Source organism: Mus pahari, chromosome X (genome assembly GCF_900095145.1).
Source record: "Mus pahari chromosome X, PAHARI_EIJ_v1.1, whole genome shotgun sequence".
Taxonomy (NCBI): domain Eukaryota; kingdom Metazoa; phylum Chordata; class Mammalia; order Rodentia; family Muridae; genus Mus; species Mus pahari.
The window spans coordinates 96,581,698-96,587,841 of NC_034613.1; the positions used below are offsets into that span (position 1 = coordinate 96,581,698).

General features: G+C 36.9%; 1 protein-coding gene across 2 annotated transcripts in view; it reads right to left on the minus strand.

The window, feature by feature from the left end:
• Hdx (highly divergent homeobox) overlaps positions 1-6,144 on the minus strand; it is a 115,133-nt gene that overhangs the window by 45,792 nt on the left and 63,197 nt on the right. The gene's annotated exons all lie outside the window — the stretch shown is intronic.

The following is a 6,144-nucleotide window of genomic DNA, read 5'->3' on the forward strand; positions in this document are numbered from 1 at the left end:
ATAAGTATGCTAGGACGAAAGGAGTAGAATTGCTTTTAAGTGACAGAAATGCAATGCACTTCACTCTGCAAACATTTTCATTATAGCAAACAGATAAACAAGAAGATGATTTAAATTAACAACCTGGAATAACACAACATTTTAATTTATATTCTTTCAAACTTTTACTTATAATGCACACATTCCCACTCATATATTATACAAAATTAACAAAGACAGAGGCTGCGGAGAACAGCTCACTCAATGAAGTGCTTGCTTTGCATGCAAGAAAATGGTTGGCTTTGAGTCCTAGACACTCATAAAAACCCAAAAGGATGATGTGCTCTTATAAACCCAGTGTTAGTGAGACACAGACAGAAGACTTTCTGGGTCTTAATGGTCAGCCAATCCTAGCCTAACTATTGAACTGCAAGCCAATTTGAGACCCTGTCTCAAAGGAAGTCTATATTATTCCTGGTGACGGTACCCTGCTCTACACACAATGTGAAAATTTATACATATATAATTATGTAAACATATAGAAACATACATACAGAAACACATGGACAGACAGACACACATACGCGCACACACACACACACACACACACACACACACACACACGCACACACACACCAAAGATAGCCTAACATCATTGTGTTGCCTGCCCTTTGGTGTTAATCTAAAGTTGTCTTTCAGGTAGAGAAAAACTCTAAAGGCCCCCAAAACATTTGCTTCCCAAGAAGACATTTCACACAATTCTGACAACTTAAATTAACCAATATAAGTTTCATAGCTTACTTCATCTTTTCTATAAAATTCTAACACTGCAATAGAAAATGTAGAGAGAAACTATAAATCTCTTTTTTCTTCCCAGTTTGGCCAAACTGCAAACAAATCCATTTGCTTTACTAATTTATTACTTAATTCTTTTACAATGCATCAGGTTTACGAACTTAAGGACCCTTGGAAACATGATGAATGTAAAAGACAAATTAGTAAAATGTAGGGCATTGTAATTATGAAAAATGAATCATAGTTATAGTTTCCAAAAGTTTCCAATAAACCTAACCATTTTTGTTCTTAGGCTTTTAAAAAAAAACCAATATAGTACATGCTTTATATATTGTTTAATTCAATGAGTCTCAGAGCTGTCCCTGGAATGTAAACTAGAAAACTGATAGAAAAATGATGATCATTTTGCTGATAAGGTATCAGGAAAAGAAAGGCCAAAGAACTTGTTCAGTAGGTCACAAAGGGTCCAATGCAGAGGTAGAAACAGAAATATCTCTAATTCTTTTTCTGTGAGCTTTATCCTACGATAAACCCAAATTATATTATGAAAAGCTGAAAAAACTTAAAATGGGCCTTACATATACAATTATATATATTATATATTGAAAATCTGTGTGTATCCATGTTTGTGTGATAAGATAAAGGAGAAATAAAAGGGGAATGAGAGGTAGAAGGTAGGGAGAGAGAAGGTGGGATGCAGTGGAGAGAAGAAACAGGGAATTGGGTAGATTGACAGGTCAAGAAATGAAGGGAGGGAAGTATGAAGGAAGGCAGAGATAGATAGATAGATAGATAGATAGATAGATAGATAGATAGATAGATAGATAGATAGATAGATAGATAGACAGACAGATACATGAGAGAAACACTTAAAGAGGAGGCTATAAGAGTGCTTTTAAAACGACTGCAAATCATGATGTTTGGGGTATGTGGTTGTTTTAGTATAGTTACTTCATCTGAGCAAAACATGACTTCTTTCATTACCAACATAGAGCAGAGATAACCCTGACTCCTTCATCAGGCAAGGAAATAAACAAAGTATTTTAATAGTCAGGGCTTGGCCAGTAGTAGTGGAGTTGTCAATAGTCTATAGTAGGGCAGTTGGAAGGGTATAAGGACTTCAACTGGGAATGTAACCAGTACTCCCCCATGCCTCCTTACTGCAAGTGGCCTTCAGAAGTACTAAAATATGAGGCAGCTCAGTGAGTTTGGTGTCACGTATGTTGGGATGGGCCTCTTGTGTTACACAGGTGTTTTTGAGTCATCGTGCTCTATCTAGTAAGTAAACCCAATAAACCCACTTTGTTCTGCAGGCTGGATTTGAATGGAATCTTGCCTTTGTTCTGTCTTTGTTGCTGGACTTGGAGGGAATAGATATTTGTTCACATCTCCACAGGAAAAGCAATGAAGTACAGGTTCCAGTGCTTCCCTTTGTCTAAGATGAAGTTTATTTAGTTCTACACTAAGAATGTCTTTCAAATACTTCCTACATATATACTCCTCTTGAAATGTATTATTTCTAACTGCAATTTAATATGGAGGTCCTCCTAAATCAGACTCAGAAGTAGGAAATAAAATATGTACAAGGGCCAGGGAGATGGTACAGTGAGCAAAAGCACTTGCTATGTAAGCAGGAGGACCTGAGCTCAAATCACCTGCTCCCACATAAAAGTAGTGTGTACCAAGTATGCCTATAACCCCAGTACTGGGAAGTGGAGCTAACTGGATTCCTGGTGTTTATTACCCAGCCAATCTAGGCAAAATGGCAAGTTTCAGGTTCAGTGAGACTTTCCTCTTTCTGTCTCTGTCTCCACCTCTCTGTTTTCATGTGTGTCTCCCCCCCATCTCTTCCTCTTCCTCTTCTTCTCTCTCTCTCTCTGAACATGTATATGAATAAATTCAATTACAAAGGGATAGAAAGATGGCTCAAAAGTTAAGAACAAACTGTTCTTTCAGAGACTCAAAATGTGATTCCTAGCACTGATGCTGGATGGCTCATAACTGCCTATCACTATACTTCCACAGGACCTGACCACATGTTCTGGTCTCCATAGGCAACTGCAAACAGGTGGTGCACAAACATATGTCCAGGTGCACACACATACATACAATCAAAAAATAAAACTTGAAAATGATTACTAGTTCAATCTGTTTCTCCTTACTTAAAAATATTTATTGTAAGTACTATTATTAAATCATATGTTTTCAATGAATGAATCTAAACATGCCATTTAAAGTTTTTTTTCCTCATCAAAGGGGTCTAATGGTAAGTTATTTGCAACATAAAAAAAATCACATCTCTTATTTGTTCTACATTGATTGCACAACAGTTGTGGAATTAAAATTCTCAAAACCCAGGATAAAATCAATTGTAGAAGATTCTAGGAAGGTTCAAATAATTCATTGCAACTGCTGTCATGAATATTCCCATGAATTTCCATTGCACCAAATTCTCTAGTGCGAGTTAACCTACATTACTGTCAGAATGGAAGAAGTAATGAACAGAACACTGAACACGCTCAGCCAATTAATTTGTAATTCATTTAGAGGACATCGAAAGCTGATTCATTCTTTAAATTGAACTAAATAAAACCTGATTTTATTTGCTAGAAATGTGCTGGGGTCTAAGCATTAGCAATGCTAAAGGCGACCTATTATGACAATGCCTATTAAGTAGAAGCTTCTGAAAGAAGCGCAGTTCTTTTTAAAGCTCCTAAGAGCATATTTTAACTAAGAAAATAAATAAGGTAATAAAAATCAATTAGCATTAAAATTGCGAAGACCCATTTAGAGAGGGAACAGAGTGAGTGGACATTTACAGGATAAGGTGAATTCTCCCCTAAGGAAGACTGCAATTGAAGTCAAATTTGTCTTTCTATTGGACTCTCAGGTCAACTTCGTTTTAGGAAACACTGAAGCCTAAAGTTCTGGCTTAGGTAAAGGGCACTGTCAATAACTCTGTTGATTTTGTGCAAACGGTTGCATTCCAAAAGTCCAGGGCTTCCTAAATGTGACACACAAAAAAGTATTGTCAGTGTGCTACCCTCAAACAAGCCCTTAATATGAAATACAATAAAATAAAAATAAAAGAGTATAAAATCAATTCCTGTTTTCCCTTTCTTCACCTAAAAACTTATTAATTTTAACACACAACATAACCACTAGCAGTAGATTTTTCAGTAACAGTCTAGGACTAAAATGCATATATAGAGCCCTGTTCAATGGCTTACATTGTAATGCCATCATTACAAAATCACTCTGAGTTGCAGCCTGAACTGCATAGCAAACTATAGGACAGCCACAGTATATATGTATATGTATATGTATATATATATATATATATATATATATATATATATATATATATATATATATATATATATGAAATGATACCATAACCTAATAGATATCCTAGGCTGGCCTGAAACTCCTAATTCCCTTTGCATTGTTTCCTGCATTCTGGGTTTATAAGGTATGAACCATTATACCTGGCACATTTGACTATTTTTAAAAAATCATTCATGTAAGTAAAATTATGCAGTGTTTGTCACTCTGTGCCTAGCCTACTTCACTTAACATGATACTTTTCATTATTATTCATACACTTATAAGTGGCAAAGTTACCTTTTATATGGCGTGAACAATATTCTATTCTATAAACATACCTATGTATAGTAAAATGTTATGTGTACATACACAGAAATACCATATTTTCTCTATTTATTCATCCCTTAATAAAATTTAGGTTGTTACCATATTTCAGCTATTTCCAAAAAAAAAGCTGCAATGGATAGTGTAAGAGATTTTCTTTTCAAATCCGTTAAAAATATTTTATTGTTGCTATTCTTGCTGCTGCTGTTATTTTTGTTATATGTACACAGATGTGTAGGTACCCAGAGAAACTAGAGGAGTCTCATATTCCACAGAGCTAGAATTACAGTTGTAAATCAAGGGTTCTGGTAACAACTTGGATCCTCTAAGAGAATAAGTACTCTTGGCCACTGAGACATCTCTTGAGGCCCAGATTTCAAATATTTTGATTACAGATCCAAAAATGCCAATTCCTAAACATATGATAGTTCTTTCATTTTTCAGTTTCAGTTTTTAGCTAACATATTGTGCTCCATCCTATAGATACACTCATAACAAGGCTATCTACTGCTATGTGTGATGGGAAGAAATTCCTAGCAGTATGTTTTGTTTTTTGATTATTCTTTTTCATATTGTTAGAAAGAGATTCCTGCCACTGGGTCATGAGAATGGCTAAAATCATGACTTCCAATACTAAGGAGATGAGATGAGCAATAATACACTTGCTTCTAGTTGCAGATACTATATGCTATGTAAAGCCATATTAATGTGCATTTGGGAACAAAGTGAACGTTTTGAGGTGGTAGGAAACAGGATTTGTAGAGATAAGGACTGATGGTAACCAGTTCCCAAGCATGGTTCAATATTCTGTGAGCTAGTAGCAAACTGAGATCTGTTATTCTGAGATCAGGTATTGTTCCTAGTGCCAATGATAAAGGTTGTTCAAATAATGTAACTGCAGCAACACAATGGAGCAGACCAGGTGAGACACTCCCAGGTTTCCGCAGGTGCTTAGGCATGAAGAATGATGCTTTTACTTTAGTAAATATGAGTTTAAACTTTTTTTATTAATCATTTTATTCATTTACATTTCAAATGATATCCCCTTCCTAGTTACTCCTCCACTATCTATCAATTCCATCCCCTCTCGCCCCTCCCCTTTCCCTCTATGAGGGTGCTCCTTCACCCACTCCCACCTCACCCCCTCTAGCATTCCCCTACACTGGGGCATCAAGCCTCCTTTCCCTCCCATTGAGGATAAGTCCATCCTCTGTTACATATGCAGCTGGAGCCTTGGGTCCCTCCATATGTACTCTTTGGTTGGTGATTTAGTCCCTGGGAGCTCTGAGGGATCCAATTAGATGACACTGTTCTTCCTATGGGGTTGCAATCCCCTTCATCTCCTTCAGTCCTCCCCCTAGCTCTTATATTGGGGTCTCCAGGCTCAGTCCAATGGTTGGCTGTGAGTATCTGCATCAGGTGCTGGTGGAATCTCTCTGGGAACAGCCACATCAGGTTCCTATCAGTAAGCATTTCTTAGCATCAGCTAAGATGTGGGGGTTTGGTGTCTGCAGATGGGATGGATCCCTAGGTGGGCTGGTATCTGGATGGCCTTTCCTTCAGTCTCTGTTTCATTTTTTGTATCTGTCTTTCCTTTGGACAGGAACATTTCAGAATGGCTAAGATCAAAAACTCAGGCAACAGCAGATGCTGGTGAGGATATGGAGAAAGAGGAACACTCCTCCATTGCAGGTAGGATTGCAAGCTGGTAAAATCACT